General features: G+C 41.9%; 1 pseudogene; it reads right to left on the reverse strand.

Moving 5' to 3' along the window:
* Positions 1–588: 588 nt before the first annotated feature.
* On the reverse strand, positions 589–17,877 carry LOC109548029 (ATP synthase F(1) complex catalytic subunit beta, mitochondrial-like; annotated as a pseudogene).
* Between the last annotated feature and the right edge of the window lie 596 nt (positions 17,878–18,473).

Genomic DNA, 18,473 nt, shown 5'->3' on the forward strand with positions numbered 1-18,473 from the left:
CTGGGAAAATAAAGTGCACATGTTTTATACTTGAATACATGGCAGCAGGAGACGTCTGTCTCCCCACTGTGAGCACTCATAGGCTGGATGGTGGTGACTAAATTCTGCTCCCCTTGAGTTCCCTTTACTTTTCGGACCAAAGAGATTGACCAACAGAAGCCAGTGGTGTGACCATCTCCAAGGACTGGTGCCCAAGCCTTTTCTTTCACGTACTGATCACGTCTGAGGGGAAGAGGGAAAAATACATTGAGTCAAGGGTCATTTGCACTGAAAACGTCTTCCTTTCTCTGAACTCTAGCATGTGTTTTTCAGTTAAGTTGGAATCGTTTTTTTCAAAGGAAGCAGAAAAGCTATATTTGTTTTCCAACACTTCATCAACATCAAAGTATTTACCAAGTTCTCATCTGTGTGTAGCACTTTGCTACTTGCGTTCCAGCTTTGCCACTAATTATCTGTGTAACTTGGGCATGTCATTTTGTTTCATGTAATTTTTGACTCTAGCTTCCTTATTTGTGAAAAATAAATAAAAGGTTGGAGTAGTTTAAGGTCTTTCCGGATCTAACGATCAAGGAAGAAAAACAAGCATCGTATATCTTGTGAGTTTATTTAATACAACAAAGCAATCATTTGCTCAAGGAAACTAGGAAATTCACTCGCTTATTCATTCTACAGTCCTGCCTAGACTTAGAGTGTAGTGAATAAGAACACTGACATGGGAGCCTGAGCTTGAATTCTGGCTTTGCCATCTCCCTGATTCTAGGCAAGTTTCTTAACCTCTTTGTGCCTCATCACCTTCGATGTAAAGGGGGAACCATGACACTAGTACGTAACTCAAAGGATTTAGTGTAAAATGTATCAGATGTTTAGAATATATAAAGATATTCAATAAATATTAGCTATTATTATTTATTGGGAAGCGACTCGGTGTCAGGCACACTGTTAAACATTTGGGATATAAGAATAAATAACAGGGCAGTTAGACTTTACTGAATCCAGTCAGGCCTTTTAGTGGTTCTTAAATCTGGTTGCACATTAGAATCACCCGAGGAGCTTGTAAAATTCCATCCTTGTGTCACTCTGTGGGAATTGGGGCTCAGACACCAGCACAAGTGCTGATAATCTGGCTACTGTTATTGTTGGGAGTAATAAATGTCCTTCGTCTCTGTCCCAGGAGTCTTGTGCCTTCTCCCAGCGCTCATGGAACTGAAGCAGAGTGACCTGTTAGCTTACAAGTAGGATAAAATCTCAGACTCTTCATATTTTTTTATACAGTCTAGATCTAACAATGAGTTTATAGGAAATATAAGGGAAAGAGGACAGGGTAAACAACATTAAGAGGATATAATCAGCAAACTCAGAATGTAGGAATTCTACAGAAGAAATAGTCCAGTTTCTTGGACAAATAGCATGGTGGGGAAGGATGGAGAATTCTTAAAGAGACTAATATCAATCAAATGAAATGCATGAGCCTTGCACAGACCATTATTCAAGTAGAACTTGCCATTCATTCATTCATTAACTTATTCATTTTGCTGGGCTAGGAGCTAGAGATACAAAGACATAAGATACAGTTTCTTGTCTTAAGAATATCATCATTTAAAAAAGGGAGGCAGACATGTAAACAAATTATATAGAAACTGTGTTAGAAGTAGGTACTGGATATAGTGGAGGAAAGAGGGACCATTAATTCATGGGGCCGAGAGAAAAATTAAAAAAATGAATTCATGCTGGAGCTGATCCTTGAGCTTAATTTTACAGCCACCTGGAGTAGCTGAGATAAGAGCACTGTGCTTTCCATGCACAGAACACAACTAACTTGTCTTCCTCAGAAAGTTCATCCATACCCAGGATGGCGGGGACGTCCTGGAGGGATTTGTATTCCTGCAGGATCTTTTGCACCCCACAGGCAATATCATAATGCTCATTGCCAACAATGTTGGGATCCATGATGGGAGAGGTGGAGTCCATAGATGGATAGATGCCCAGCTCAGCGACAGCATGGGACAGCACAGTGGCAGCATCCAAATGGGCCAAGGTAGTGGCAGGGGCAGGGGCAGTCACGTCATCAGCAGGCATGTAGATGGTCTGCACAGATATGATAGATCCCTTTTTGGTGGTGGTGATTCTTTCCTGCATGGTACCCACGTCAGTGGCCAGGGTAGGCTGATAACCACAGCAGAAGGGATTCTGCCCAATAAAGCAGCCACTTCTGAGCCAGCCTGGGTGAAGTGAAAGACGTCATTGATCAACAGCAATGCATCTCGGCCTTTTCTTGGTCTCTGAAGTATTCAGCTACAGTTAATCCAGTCAGAGCTACCCAGGCCTGAACACCAGGCAGTTCATTCATTTGACTGTACCCCAGCACTACCTTAGAGGTTGCATCTGTTAAGTTGATAACACCAGACTCAATCATTTCATGGTATAAGTCATCGCCCTCACGGGTCCTCTCACCAACACCAGCACACACAGATGCCATGGGCTTTGGCATCGTTGTTGATTAACTCCACGATCAGTACTGTCTTGCCAACTCCAGCACCACCGAAGAGCCCAGTTTTGCCACCCTTGGCCTAGGAAACCAGCAGATCCACAACCTTGATACCAGTAACCAGAATCTGCTGCTCAGCGCTCATCTCCACGAATCCAGGAGCCTCAGCATGAATACTGGCAAAGCGTTTGGTTTTGATGGGACCTCTCTCATCAATATATTCTCCAATGACATTCATGATTCTGCCCAAGGTCTCAGGGCCAACAGGAATTTTGACTGGTGCACCAGAATCCAGGACTTTCTGTCCTCTAAGCAAGCCTTCTGTACCACCCATGGCAATGGTCCTTGCTGTGCTCTCACCCAAATGCTGGGCCGCCTCCAAAACCTGGTCTCCCTGCCTTGCACTTCCAGGGCATTTAGGATGGGTGGCAGTCCCTCATCAAATTGGACATCCACCGCTGCACCAGTGACCGCCACGATGTGCCCAGTGGCGGTGCCTGCCTTTGGCAAGGGATATATTTAAGCGGCATTGTCTCCAGCAGGCTGGAGCGGCTCACAGTAAGAGCTAGGCTTGGGGTAGCAGCGCTGAAGGGCTGAGTCCCTGAAAGGCCCCAGAACCTGGGGCATCGGCCACACGACCCACAAGACCCAACAAGGCAGAGCCCGGGTCGGGGGTGGAATGAAGAGCATTTGACTTTAACACCTCACCTCCCAATCAAGTGAGAAAAATCCCTGCTGGGTTCCTTGTCTCAGAAAAGAGTCTTTTAGATTCAACACAAAATGTGATGCTATCGTCTGGAGCAGAATGCCATCCCTAAGTCCCTCACATCTCTAGGCGGAGCTGAGAGGCTGGGCAAATTCACGACCTTCACTGATGTGTTAAGGGCTTAGATCTTGATCAATCATCTTAAGTTGTTAGTTGTAGGACAGTGTTTTTATGCTGTTGCGTTATATAAACCTGATTTCTTTATTCTGGTGTGTAAATATTATTTCTTGGTATAAATAATTGGTTATATCAATTTGCTGGTTTTACTCATCTGTAAATCCCGAGTCTCTAGGAAAAAAATGTGTACATAAAACTTACTTGATGCATTTTTTTACAATCATATAATTTAGCCCTTTCAAGTGTACGATTCAAAGTTTATAAAGTAACTTTATCAAGTTGTGCAACTTGTATCAACATACATCTGTTGAAGAGCATTTCCTTTGGGCTGAAATTTGAAAGATGAATAGGTATTTGATAGGGAGACAAGGGAAGGGAAAGATAATCCAGGGAAACGGGAAGGGATGAGCAAACGACTACAATATTAACTAATTAATAGAAAATTAGTAGAATTTTCATTACGTACCCAGCTAAGAGCTTTATATGGATTATTTCACTTACACCTCATAACAACAACATAACAATGATGTAGGTAGAATTATTACAGTAACCCTCATCTTACAGATGGGGAAGCTGGGGCACAGTGAGTATATTGCCTTAGGTTGCACCGTTAGTGAGTGGTGGGATGGAATTGTAATTCGAATCCAGGTAGTCTGACTGTAAGGACTACATCCTTTCTCATTCTGTCTTCCTGCTTGGAAGGTCCTGAGGTCTAAAAGCAGACTGGTATAAAGGAGCTTGAATGACTTGAGTGCAGAGGAAGTGGCAGTGGGCAGGAGCCATGGGGCTGCTGAGAGGGTACTCCAGCTTCTGTCTGGTGTGACTAATGGATTATGAAGATGAGGAAACAAGAGGAAGGGCAGGTGATATTGAGTCTGAGATTTCTGAGGGTCACTCAAGTGGAAACATCCAGAAGGTGTCTGGATACACACAACAGGGCTTGCAATAAAGATTTCACTCTCACTTATGTATGAGTAGCTGAAGACAAGAGTGTAAATGAAACTCTCCAGGCATAAGGAACGAAGAGAGAAGGCATAGGACAGAACTCTGCAGGATGTGAACTTTTGAAGATAGAACAGAGGAAGATGCTACGGACTGAATTGTTCATAAAATAAAATTCATATGTTGAAACGCTAACCCTCAATATGACTGTTTGGGAAATAGGGCTTTTTAGGAGATAATTAAGGTTAATGAAGTCATATGGCTATGGTCCTAATCCAAAGGGGTTGGTGGCCATATAAGAAGAGGAAGAGAGAGAGAGATCTTTCCACACATAAATACTGAGAGAAGGCCATGTGAGGACACAGCAAGAAGTCTGCTATCTGCAAGTGGGGAAGAGAGCTCTGACCAGAAACGGACCCTGTTGGACCTTGATCTGGGGCTTCTACCTCCAGAACGGTAAGAAAACATTTTCTGCTGTTAAAGCCACCCAGGCTATGGGACTTTGCATGGCAGCCCAAGCAGACTAAGAAAAGGAGCCAGTTGTGCAGCCTGAGAATGGATGATCAGAGAAGAGAAAGAGACAGAGTGGCATCATGGAGGTCAAGGTTGTAGTTCCACAATAGGAATAGTAAACCGGATTTCCCTCTAAGAGGTCATAAATTTTGACACATACTCATTTGATTTGACAAATAAGAAGTCATTGGTGACCATGCCAGGGTGTGGAAGTGGTGGGGCAGAAGCCAGATTACAGTGGATTGAAGAGTACATCTGAGTTGAAGAAGTGGATTGTCTCGAGACCCTTTGTACTGGCCTCACCCAGGAGCTTATCAGAAGTTCAAACTCTCAGTCTCCATCCTAGACCTACTGGATCATAATCTCATTTGAATAAGATGCCCATAAATGAAAGTTGAGAGTCTAGACCATTCCTTGTGGGAAGCTACGTGGGAATGAAAGGAGGGAGGATTAGGGGATAGTCAGGGGGAAGCAGAAGAGAATTTTAATTTATTTTTCAGAAGGGAATTTTTAAATGTGAGGCACTTGAATTTACTGATAGTCTGTGAGGAAGAAATCGGTTGAAAGGGAAAGACTGAAAAAAAAGGAGAAAGAAAGAATAACCAATGGAGCAAGGACATAAGAGGTGAGATCAAGAACTTAAGTGGAGAAAATAGCCTAGTTTGAGAGTAGGAACACCTCTCCATTTGGCCTGGGAAAAAGAAAATCCTGGTTATGCAGACATAGATTTTTAGGTAGGGGTGAAGAGCTGAGGAAGTATATGTCCAATAGCTTCCGTTTTTTCCTCTATAAAGTTGGAGGCATAAACACCTTCTTAAAAAGAGGAGTGAATTGATTGAAATGCAAGTGGTTAAAATGAGGGTCCATGGGATCTGGGATGGATAGGAAAGTATGTGTCCATGAATATGTAAAGGAATTCATCTTGGGTGGCCTTGGCCTGCAGCAGCTTGAAGCAGGATTTCAGTTCCCAGCCAGAGATGGAGGTCCGGCTGTGGCAGTGAGAGTGCTGAATCCTAACCACTAGACCAATGGCCAGTGACAAGGCCCTGGCCCAAAGGGCTTTGCAGAAATGAATTCCCACCAAGACGGAAAGTAGTGAAACAAGTAAAGCGTTTATTAAGAGGAGAGATAGTACGTGTGGATAGACACACAGGCGGGCTGAGAGAGAAAGTCGCGCCCTCGTAGTAGTTTGAATCACTTATGTGTGGCATTTCTTCCGGGTTTCCTTTGGCCACTCGTCTTGCTTTTCCTGGTTCTGAGTCTGTATTTGGTTTATCTCAGGGTCCTCCCATGTATGCATGTGCATCTCTTAGCCAAGATGTATTCTGGTGAAGAGGCCTATGGGTAGGTCGACATAACTCCCTTTTGATTTCCAAGGAGCCTTTCTGCTAGTGTATAGTCGGAAAGATGTCATTGACCTTGAGAGTGAGAAATATGTGGTCTCTTATCTGGGTGGGGCTCAGTTCCTCCTCGTCTTCATCTTGGAGTTATCTGTCCACAGGGGACAAACTCTAGCTGCTCAGCCAGGGACCCATCTATCTCCTGCCTCAGAATGGAATGAAAGGGAAGGACCGAGAAACGGGAAGATATAAGAGCCGTGAGGTCAAGAGAGTGTGGTCAAGGATTGGAACGTTGGAGTTAAACATGTCAGAGGTGAAGCAGAAACACCTCTGGACAATGACAAAGTCTTGGGGGTGGCCATGGAGTGGGTGGTCGATGAGTGACAAAAGACTGTTAGAGTCATGAAGATTAGAGAATGTTGAGCAGAGTAGGTCAGATAGGTTGTCACCGTGGATGTTAAGGTCATTCCTGGTGACAGTCAGATGGAGACAAAAGGCTGAGAGCTGGATTTGGACCTCAAAGTTCTCAAGGGGGGAATCTGTTGTGACTGTGAGGAGAAAGGCACAGAGGATGGAATAGGAAGATGTGTGAAATCTCAACGAAGTGAAGATTTTGTATGATGGTTTAAAAGCAGCAATGGGGAGCAAGTAGAAGGAGGGCAGTGATTCTCACTCCTGGCGGTGATAAGGAGTCAGGGATGCCAGGAAGGGAGAGCACAGTGTGTTCCATGTTGCTCTGAGCTCACCAGTTCCTGCTGTGGGCTCTAATCTTGCTGTCTGCAAGTCTCACTGCTTCTCCTTCCTACCTTGTCAGTTCTTCCCATATCACTGGTGGTCACCAGACTGAGCGGCTTCTCATCTGCAGTCTCCGTGCTTGTTTCAACCATGCAGCCTCAAGGCCCACGGTCTGGGATGGGACCCTGATGGCCAGTGAGGACTCCAGCACACGAGAGATGCTCTGTAAGCGTTGGACCTCTTCCTTTCGTTCTCTCCTTTCTCCTGGTAAGTTTTGTACACTTGAAAATGGAGTTCGGTGATTGCAGCCACAGCCCAGCCACTGCTGATGGCGAGCTTGTGAGCCCTGAGTGAACCCAGGAAGGAAAAGAATACCTACCATCTAGCAGCCATCAGACTGCAGCCCCTCCCCACAGTAAGCCCTGCGGAAACTCAGGATGTGAAAATACTACAGAATACTGGCCCCCAGATAGCTTGGGGTGCCTAACGAAGGAATGATTTCAGTGAATGGTTTCATCATCCCATACATAGAAAAGTGCTAAATGCCTTAACTTGAGATTTCTAGTTTTCTTTAATTAACAGGAATCTTTTGTTCCTACTACCTGCCCTTTGTTGCAAAACTCCTATACATCCTAGCTTCCCCCTCACCTCCTCGGAGCAGCTCTCTCAGGGTTACGTGAGAGGCCACCTTGTGGGCTTGAAATCCTAAAAATTGCTGCCAAATAAAACAGAACTCTCACAAAAAATAATAAACAGAAAGGAAGAAAAAGAAAATGGAGTTCATAAAGATGGGGAAGTGTGGGGGTTGGAGGGTTGTGAGAAACAATCTGTTGGGAGAAGAGTCTGGAGAGATTGGCCAGAGACCTACAGAGGTGACATTTGGCAGCCAGGATTTATAAAACGGAGGAAGCGTTGGAGACTTTGAGCCTGGGGAGGGATAGGATCACTTCTGTATCTGGTGAAAATAATTCTGTGGACAGCTGGAAGGATGACTTGGCAGGCAAGAGGTTAGGAACCAGGAGATGAGTTAGTACCTGATGCTCAGGACTGATTAAAGGAGAGTGAGGTCTGGATCAGAGAAATACTTGGAGGGTAGTTTTGAGTCATTTAGGTCCATGACTTAAATCAGTGTGGGTCAACATTGGAAAGAGAAGGGAGAGAAGGTGTGAAGGTTAGTTCTCCTTGCAAATACGGATTTCAAATTGCGTTACACTTACCTTATGACTGAATTCTTCTTCTTCATCTTCTTTTTAATTTTGTTTTTGCATTTACTCTTCTTTGAACTCCTCCAATTGTTTTTGTTTGTATAGTCCTGTTTAACTAAAATAGAAACTCCAGCTAAAGTTTCATACCAGTTGTTACAGCAGAACCCAGGAAGTAAGGCACTTTGATTTGTGAAGTAAGCAAGGCTATCAAAAATATTTTTCATTGTAGAATACATCCTACATTCTTGTATTCCTTAGCTGTACAGTTTTAGTCTTTTTTTTTTTTTTTGCCGTACGCGGGCCTCTCACTGTTGTGGCCTCTCCCGTTGCGGAGCACAGGCTCCGGACGCGCAGGCTCAGCAGCCGTGGCTCACGGGCCCAGCCGCTCCGCGGCACGTGGGATCGTCCTGGACCGGGGCACGAACCCGCGTCCCCTGCATCGGCGGGTGGACTCTCAACCACTGCGCCACCAGGGAAGCCCGACACTTCTATTCTCTATTGCTGATTTCTGAACTTGTCTAAAACAAACTATGAGAATGTGTATCTGTCAATGTTACTGTTACGGTGATTGAAACTGGGAGGAAGGGGTGAGGTGAGGGAGAAAAGAGTTGTATGTGTCCTATAACTTTACTGAGACACAAAAATCTGAATTTACTTTCACCTGGTGATACACTTTTATCAGCTAGACCTTTGGTTTGCAATCATTAAGTGCATGTTCGTGTAATAGCGGCACATGATTCTCTTAGTAAAGCCACTTGGTTGTAAATCCAGACCTGCCTCAGTTTCTTTTAAAAATGGGGGTGAGATGAGAATTCTCTTTCTATTTACTTCTTATGTGAAGCCAAGTGAAGTATTTTAAGAGTGAGTGCGCTATGGAGAAGTAGGGTCAGATGGTCTCAGTTCAAGTTCCAACTTCCTTTCTCCTTAAGTCATTTGTCCTTCTAAGCTTTGTTAGTTTCATTTGTAAAATGAAATGTGAAATAACAGAGTGTACCTGAGAGCAGTTAGGAGAAGTAAATGAGATAGTGTCTACCAAGCTGGACCACAGCACCTGGCTCGTAGAAACTGTTCAGCATTATAGTTTCTCTGATACCCCTTTTTATAGTGACCTGCAGAGTTTTCAGTAAGGAAAATTATTTTTCTATTCAAGCCAATAGTGCTGCAGATGAAGAGCACAAACGTACGGACACCAAGGGGGGAAAGTGGGGGGTGGAGGGGGGGGATGAATTGGGAGACTGGGATTGACACATGTACACTAATAGATAACTATTTTATAATAGTTATAAAATAGCAGTTCCTTTAATAAGAACCTGCTGTATAGAAAATAAATTAAATTAAAAAAAAGAAACAATAGTGCCGTAACTAGGAGGTATGGAAGAATTTGGGGCCAGAAATGAGATGAAGATATTTCTAGATGCAAGAGCCAGAAAATGATTGCAGGGGGAAAGAAGAAAGGACAAACAAAATGGACAGTAATCAAAATGCTGGAAAGTGAAATAAATGTAAGTCACAAGCAATGTGATACAATGGGAAGAGCTAGGGGTCAGCAGATTGAGTTTCAAGACCATTGACATGACCTCAGCAAGTCACTACCTCTTTCTGGGCCTCAGTTTTATCATAAGTAAAATAGGGACCATATTTCCTGACCTGCCTGATGCCGAAGGTTAATGTGAAAATCAGATGGGAAATTATGAGAGTGTGAAAGTGCTTTGTAAGTATAAAGGGAAGTAAATATGTTGTCTGAATGCAGGTGTCAAGGAAACGACCAAGAGGGCATCTTTTAAAAAACTCTACAAATTACCCACCTTCCTTATTTAACTGCTATGATTTGACCACCAGTCTATCAGCATAATCTCAGAGGGACAACCTTTGTGGAAACCAATAGAATAATCTAGGAGTTCAAGATTTGGTGGTATTCACTGAGGCCTGGATTCTGTTCTTCAGATTCCTGGATGTGTGAACCTGGACTGAAGCTTTTATCCCTCTGGGTTGTTTTTTAGCCAGCAAATGATAAGACTAGCTGCTCTTTCTCTCTCTTAGGGTTATTTTGAAGACCAAATATATTGTAAAAGATCCAGTATAAACGACTTATACAAACAATCAATGAATGAATTCTTCATCAATTAATTCACTTGAATTGCAGATGGTATGAAAATTAGGTGAGGTAAAGCATAAAAACATATGGCCTCTACACAGGTCGGAGTATCGTGCCAGCCTGACCAACTGTGCTTGCGAAGAAAATTTAATAATGTGGGAAAATGTTTATGAAATAACGTTAAGTGGGTAAATAGACATGCACACACAGACACACACACACACAATCTTAGAATACACAGACACAGCAACAATGATTGTCTTCCTGAGTATTAGGATTAGTATAGGATATTTATTTATTTATTTTTGCTTCTTTAAACTTCCCTGCATTTTCCATTTTTTGAACAATCAAAAGCATGTATTGCTACTCAATAGGGGAAAAGGTTATTTTAAACAATGAGACAATGTGTGTCAAAGGTCTGCAAACAGTGCCAAGCACACACTGAGTAGGGATTTCATAGGCATTAGTTGAATCTGAATGAACTCTTATAAAAGAAATCTTGGAAGGAGGCTGTATGTCCAAGGCTCTCCCATCAGTTGATGATCTTCAAAGGAAATAGAAAGACAAAACCCATCAAACATACCCTCACTAGGAAGCCTGGACATAGGCCTTCAAGTGGATGTTAGGAAAAACTTTGACCCCTAAGCCCTGAAGGGGTACTGTGGCTTCTACTTTTTCATGACAAACAATTAACGTTTCAGCTGTTCTTGTTCTGAGTAAGATGAGAACCACGTGAAGGATTTAAAATATCACTGGGATGACATGTTACAGAGCAGCTGGCTGGCTGGAGGGGTCCCATAAATGTCACAAGGAAACATACCAATTGGGAAGGCAGGAGACAAAAATAATAACAATAATTCTCCCCATTCACATGGCATGTTTCATCTGAAGAGCTCAAAGTATTTTACAGATGTTATAGCCATTAAAACTTCTGTGGCAAGCATTATTCTCCCTGGATTACAGATGGGGAGGGGACTGTAATCCTGTCATTCAGACTAAAACTGGAATAAACATATAATTATCTTTGAGAGGAAATCTTTCTAATGTAACCCTTTCCTTCTGCCGTTTCCTACTGCTTCTGAGTGAACAGGGCACGTCACCTCCTTGGTCCTGCAATATCTGCTCCAGGTATCCAAACACTGAAATGAGATCACCTCTCCATCTTTCCTCCCAGACGAAACATATTTAACTTTTCAAGTCTTTCTTCAGAAGCCTGAGCTTCCCTTTTCTCATTTCCCTACAACCTGGAGGTGGTTTTCAAGTTGAGTAACTAAAACCAGTGCCTGATACTTCAGCCCAGATTCATCAGCGACTTTACCTGAATAAATCGACAGACTTGAAGTTAGGTTTGTGTTTTTGCAGCTGGGCTTTCCACGAAGACTCGTTGTTTTTGGTTTTGACTTGTTTCTGATAAGGCAATGACTTCTATCCTATTTCTGATGTTCAAGATCTTTGTTCCTTTTTTCTTTGATTTGGGAGTTCAACTTCCTTTAAAAAGGCCAAGTATCCATTCTCCTAACAGAGCAACGATTATCATTTGTACATATTCCATTTTCTCTTTATTTATATTCTTTTAATAGCATTAGAGTAGTATTATATATGTCATTTTGCATTCTTTGAATTGTATTCTGCTTTTGAGACTCACATTATATTGTAAGTATCTTTCTCCATTGCTTCTTGGAAAGTAAGCACAATGTTGACTGTATAATCAGGATTCTAAGTTTGTATTATAATTTGCTCAATCATACTATTAGAAGATATTAGAATTGCCTCCAGTTTTTCTATTGCTGTAAATTGTTCTTTGCTGAACATGTCCTAATATCTTCTTTTATATTTTAAGCTATTTTATTAAGAACTTTCAGTATATATTTCCAAATAGATTTACCAAATGGCTGAAGCTAATTGCAGCATCCCCAATAATGCGTGGCGGTATCAGTTTCACTGCACTCTTGTTAGAATTGAATATTTCTATTTGAATTGGTGAAAATATTTACTTTGCTTTAAAACTGATTTTGAATTTCATAAGTATTAGCAAAATTAGCTATTTTTATTTATTTATTTTTTAGCAGACTAAATGTTCTACCTCTTTTTTGGGGAGTTTCACATTGGATGAAGGATGGTTATAAACCTAAACTATGTTAAAATAATCTTGATATAGAAATAGTTGTAATAATAAAATCTTGCACTATAAAACACCTTTCACTCAGGGACCCAGTGTGTCGCTTTAATCTTCAAAATGCTTCTGTGTGGTACATGCAAAATGCTATCAATCAGTTTTAAAGATGAAGAAAATAACATGACTAGTACTTAGTGCCATGATTTAGACCAATTGTTGTGTTACAGCAAATGGCACTGGTCACATTTTCTCACTGGTTCTCACTATTTTCTCATAGCAACAGTGCTTCTGGCACGGGCTTAGCCTTACTCAAATTCTTCAGGCATTATTGCTTTTCCCTTTGTGTCTTGAATATACATCTGATTATTTATCCTATGCCAGATAGTGGGAAAAAAATCAGTTGAGCCAGTCTGGCAATATGTAGGGGAGGAAAAGGCACTTGTGAATTTAATCTCTTCTCAGAACCAAAATGATTTTCATATGCATCAAAGAGCCAAACTAGTTCGTGCATGCAGACACCAGCTCAGACAGACCGATTGTCCTTAGTGATATATTTCGTATTGGGATCTAACTCAGATCCCTAGGAAACCTTATTTATAATTTATCTCTATGAGGAATCCTGGCCACAGACCATAGACTTTTTTTAAAAAAATAAATTTATTTATTTTATTTATTTTTGGCTGCATTGGGTCTTCGTTGCTCTGCGCGGGCTCTCTCTAGTTGCGGCGAGCGGGGGCCACTCTTTGATGCGGTGTGCGGGCTTCTCATTGCGGTGGCCTGTCTTTGTTGCAGAACACGGGCTCTAGGCGTGCAGGCCTCAGCAGTTGTGGCACGTGGGCTCAGCAGTCGTGGCTCGCGGGCTCTAGAGCACAGACTCAGTAGTTGTGGCGCACGGGCTTAGTTGCTCCACAGCACGTGGGATCTTCCTGGACCAGGGCTCGAACCCATGTCCCCTGCATCAGCAGACCGACTCTCAGCCGGTGCACCACCAGGGAAGCCCCCAGACCATAGATTTTAAATTTTTTGACAGTCTGAGGTTCAGCCTTTCCAAAACTGTGTTTTCACATTATCTCAGTGTGAAGCTGTCTTAGCTTATAAAGTCAGGTGGCTTCTCCCTTTTGCCATCATGCGAACATGTTAACTTGTAAACTGGCACCTACTTAAACTAGGCTTCCCCCTGAGGCTTATGGGAATAGGGTTTCCAGTCTTTCAAGTCAGAGCACTGAATTTCATTCCTCTTCAGCCATCAGTGGTCCTTGATCCTTTTCAGAGTAGGATGTACTTTAGTTAACACACCTGGGAGGGAACTGAGTTTTGATAGAATGGAGCCCAGTGAAATTTTTGGAATTTAACTAAGTTTGGGGAAAATCACTGTCTAAATAAAGAGAACTTGACGTGCTATTTATTTCCTTACGGTATCTCTCTTCCCTGTCTCTCTGCCTTGTTCACATTTATGTGAAGCAGGATGAAGGAGAGAGCAGTTTCAGGACAGACTTGTCTTGCAGCTCAAACATTTGGACTGGATTCATTAGCAGAAACGCTGCAGATTATTAAACAATGAAACCTTTTCAAGTGGGAGATAAAGTAATGAGAAGTGGCAGGAGAGACGTAGGAATGCAGACAGCAAAACAGCAGAGAGTGACTCTGATAAGATCTCAGGGAATCTGAGACAAATCGGATTCAGGCTCGGGATGCCCTCCACCTTGTGCCTTCTCTGCCCCCTGCCCATGACTTGGCCTTGGCACTTTCCAATCACTTCTGTCGTGAAGGAGACCAGGCGCAGTTCCTTCCCTTACTTTCTGTACCTGATCCTTCAGGAGGGCTCAGAGCCCACCTACCTGCTCCTGACAGGCTTTGGTTGCCGTGTAGCTAAGACCCTGCTCTTGCTGTTTCTGCTCTGACCACCTGAGAGTAATTAAGCGGCCTCTCCTACCTAGAGCTGAACGGACTGGTTCCAAAATTATATTTTCTTGGAACATCTTGTTGAACTGGAATGCTTTGGCAGTTAAAAAAGCCACTGCTCACACCTGAACAAATCAGTCTGTTTTTCCTGAAATGAGTTCATGTTCACCTCCTGGCACATGCGAAGGTAACTGGCAGACCCAGGGGTCTGGCTGAAACCAGCCACGGTGAGATCATTGTATCATCATAAAGTACAAAGTTAAAGATGGCAGAAGATCAAGAGGTATATTGATTGATTTGTAGTCTAATCATGCAGACAGGTCAGATGAAAAAACCCAGAGAGACTAGTGAATGTGTCCAAAAATACTGGGCAAAGCGAGTCTGCCTCCGATGAAGTCGATTTCCCAAAGAAACAAAATTATTGACATATGAAAGAATTCTTATGTGGCATAACACACACACACACACACACACACACAGAACGTGTATTCTATTGCCCATACGCTACCCCTTTTGCTGGAAAGTAAGTAAACTCTTTCAAGATTCAGAGTTCTGGTCTACACTTGCCTTACCAGTATTACTATTTGCCACCTCTTTTTCTTTGGGCAAAAGGCAATAATTCCATGCTAATTTGTAGGGCAATCTTAGGAAAAGAGTGTGGCCAACTTAAGTCAAAACAAATGCTTAAAAAGCACTTAACTAAATGAACCTTTGAAAGTGGTTCTCCCATATCCAGATCGAAAGGTAATAATTTTGAAAAAAGAAAAAAAAGTACAAATTAGAAGCATTTAGCAAGACACTTGTATTAGAACCGGAAGGCATAATTTTTTTCCCTAACATTCCATTCCAGGGACTGGGTTGGCTTCTTACTTTCTTCTCACTCTAGGGGAAACTGCTCTTGAGATGCTGCAAGGAACCACTGTTACTAAAGCACCCAATATATCCTTAGACTGATCCCCTCAGCCCCTTGCTGCCCAGGAGAAAACGTCTCCCTCATAACCCATAAAGCAATACTGAAGAGTCCTGGAGTCACTACCTGCAACCAATGGTGAACGGTACAAATTGTGGTGCTCTGGGACCTGGCATGCTGGCTGGGAATATTAGACATGGCAGCCAAATGATTTTGAACGCCATGTGGAAATAAATACCCCTTCTCAAGTAAACACATAAACGCAGCCACAAGAAAACCTAGAGATGAGACAAACTCCTTTTGTGATCTACTCTCATTTCATTCATTCAAGCTTCTTTGGGTTTTATTTAATACCAGCTTGCTTTCTAAGGCTGCCCTCCCCTGCATGGACCCATAAGTATTTGCCCCAAAGCAGTGGAGTGGTAACGAGCATTAAGAATGGCCTCTTCAGGTTTGAGAGTTTAATTCCTTTTTGCTTTTCCTCTTCCTTGTTGGAAAGGAAAACCCTTATTTTTGTGTTCATGGCAATCTTAACTTTAGGAGATGTAGTAAACATTTTGAAGGTTGCTATGTCTTGGGATGAAATTTTAAATTGGGAAAAGCTAAACACAAGTCTGGCTTTTGATGGTAAATTGAGGTATAAATATTTAGAATGAATTACCAGATTCCACACACTCAGATGTGGGCTTGTCAATCATGGCTCCAATGGCGGTACCTATCAGAGGCTGAGAGGATGAGAATACCACCTTCTCACTGATAACCAGTCAGATTCCTCCTTTTGTTCCAAATGATAAATACAGTAGCTGGCACTCATTGATTTATTTCATGTGATCTTACATGCAGTATGCAAAGTTATGAAAAATTAACAGCAATCATGTTTTACACCAAGGGCATACAACAGTAGGACTTCAGTACTGCTAGGAATATATCTTGATAGTGCTTCTGGCTGGTATGTTACTTTAGTTGCTAATATAATGACTGTGCTTATTTTGAGAGACAGTTTTAAACCATAGTTACATTTTATTACTCCCTTAAAAGTACTTCTCACAAATCCCATATCACTGTAGAGTGTGTTGGTCCAATTTTTTATTAAGTGCAGCCCTTGTCCTATTTATGACCCATGACTGATGCTTCAGCCCCAAAATGTGATTTCTCTCAAGCACTGCAGGACGAGTATCTCAGCTCCTATGACAGGAAGGCATTTCACAGAATCGTTTCACTACTCTAAAAATGCTTCTGTTGCCAGCATCCCAGATAGGAAGCAAGGCTTCCCATGGCTTATGTTTTTGCAGGAAAAACACAGAATGTTTTAGAGAAGGTAGTTCTAATTGGTGTGAAACATCTTGAATTACTGAAGTTCTAATGGACTTGAAAAAGCTTCTGGAGAATCAAAGGAATTAAATGATGTAATGGTCTTTAAAAGATAAAATACGAATAGAATGAAGAAAGCTTTAATTCACTTCAGAAAAAGATGTCAACTCTTAGAGTTTGTGGATAAAGTTGCCACATAATCTTCTTCATTTCAAAATCAGGGGTCTTTTTTGGGGGGGAGGTTGGTGAGGAGGTGATATGCCAGGGGAAAGATGAATATCAAACCATCAGTGCCATCTAGCGGTTTTATACGATAAAGACAGAGAATTTCAGCAAACGGAGAACTGGTTTTTGCAACCGCAGTGCCTGAGAAATGTTCAATCAGGCCAAACTATAGATTTCTAGAGAAGACTGGCTGCAATTTATATCTCCATTTATTCACTGCATAATGAACATCAAGTGATGCGGCAGTAGTTTTAAATAGTTTCGATGAAGGCTAAACGGAAAGAGAGTGAAGCCCTTAAAAGTCACAGATAACAAACAAGCCCTTTAACATATTTTAAATCTGTGAACTTTGCTGTGTTTCAACCTTGTCTGAGTTAAAACTACCAAGTGATATTTGAGGAGGAAAATCACATCTATTTCAAAATATCCTGTTAATGAGAGGTTTTTTTTTTTTAACCTGTAAACAATACAAAAAAATTCTGAAGTTAAACAACTGTCCTGAAGGTCTGAGCAAGAGGAAGAGAATAGAATCAAAGGATCCACAAGCTTGGATGGAAAAAATTACATCTTTAGTCTCAGCACTGTAAATCTGAAATTTAGCATTTCCCTCAATTGAGAATGTAGGCTGCAAACCACAGTAGTGTTAGCAATATCTGGGAACTTTGACACCAAAAGAAATCAGATAGTTTCATATTATTTTATATGTTCTTCACCATTTATAAAGGATAGTAATTATTAGACCTGATGCCAGGTATAATAAAGAAACAAATATAGTATCGTGTCATAAATTTAGTTTTAAAAACATTTAAATAGCTGTTTTCAATATAATTGATTTTCTTTGTACCCCTATGTATTTTATTTATGGCATTTGGTTTTCTCACCCACATCTCTGTAGAAATTAGACTTCTCTCACAAGGTTTTTGTGAGGATTAAATAAGCTAATGTTTATGAACATCTAGAAAGAAGGCTGGTCCACAGTAGGCAGGCAACAACTCTGTGGTGGATGTGGCCCTCTCTCTTAATGTTTACGTGTGGAATTAACCAAGGAGGCCGTGGGGCCTACGAGAGAAATAACTTACTTACCTTGGTGAATCTTATCTTCATCTCTAATGCAGAGAGTATCTGCCCGACAGAGTGGTAGTTGAAGTACCAGCTAACGCACCTTGTAGTTTCTGGCACAGAGCAAGCAGTCGTGAAATTGTACCTATTGTGATTATTCCTGCTTATGAGTCTAAGCACATATTAACTAGGCCAATTGTGAAATGTGTTACAAATTTGGATTGAGGTACTGTTGATTTTTTTTTTAAGATGTTGGGGGTAGGAGTTTATTTATTTATTTATGTTTGCTGTGTTGGGTCTTCGTTTCTGTGTGAGGGCTTTCTCTAGTTGTGGCAAGCGGAGGCCACTCTTCATCACGGTGCGCGGGCCTCTCACCATCGCGGCCTCTCTTGTTGCGGAGCACAGGCTCCAGACACGCAGGCTCAGTAGTTGTGGCTCACGGGCCCAGCCGCTCCGTGGCATGTGGGATCCTCCCAGACCAGGGCTCGAACCCGTGTCCCCTGCATTGGCAGGCAGACTCTCAACCACTGTGCCACCAGGGAAGCCCCTGTTGATATTTTTATTATAAAGACTTTGGAATATTTTGACCAGAAAGCCTTAAAACAAAGAAAACATTGAAAAGGCTAAGAACGTTAAATTCAGTGGAGAACATAGGAATAACAACTAGGAGTTCGTAAGATCATAATAAATGTCCCTCAAAAGCATATCTTCAGAATTCAATTTTTTTTCTGACTTCATGTATACATGAAAAA

Source organism: Tursiops truncatus, chromosome 7 (genome assembly GCF_011762595.2).
Source record: "Tursiops truncatus isolate mTurTru1 chromosome 7, mTurTru1.mat.Y, whole genome shotgun sequence".
NCBI classification, from domain to species: domain Eukaryota; kingdom Metazoa; phylum Chordata; class Mammalia; order Artiodactyla; family Delphinidae; genus Tursiops; species Tursiops truncatus.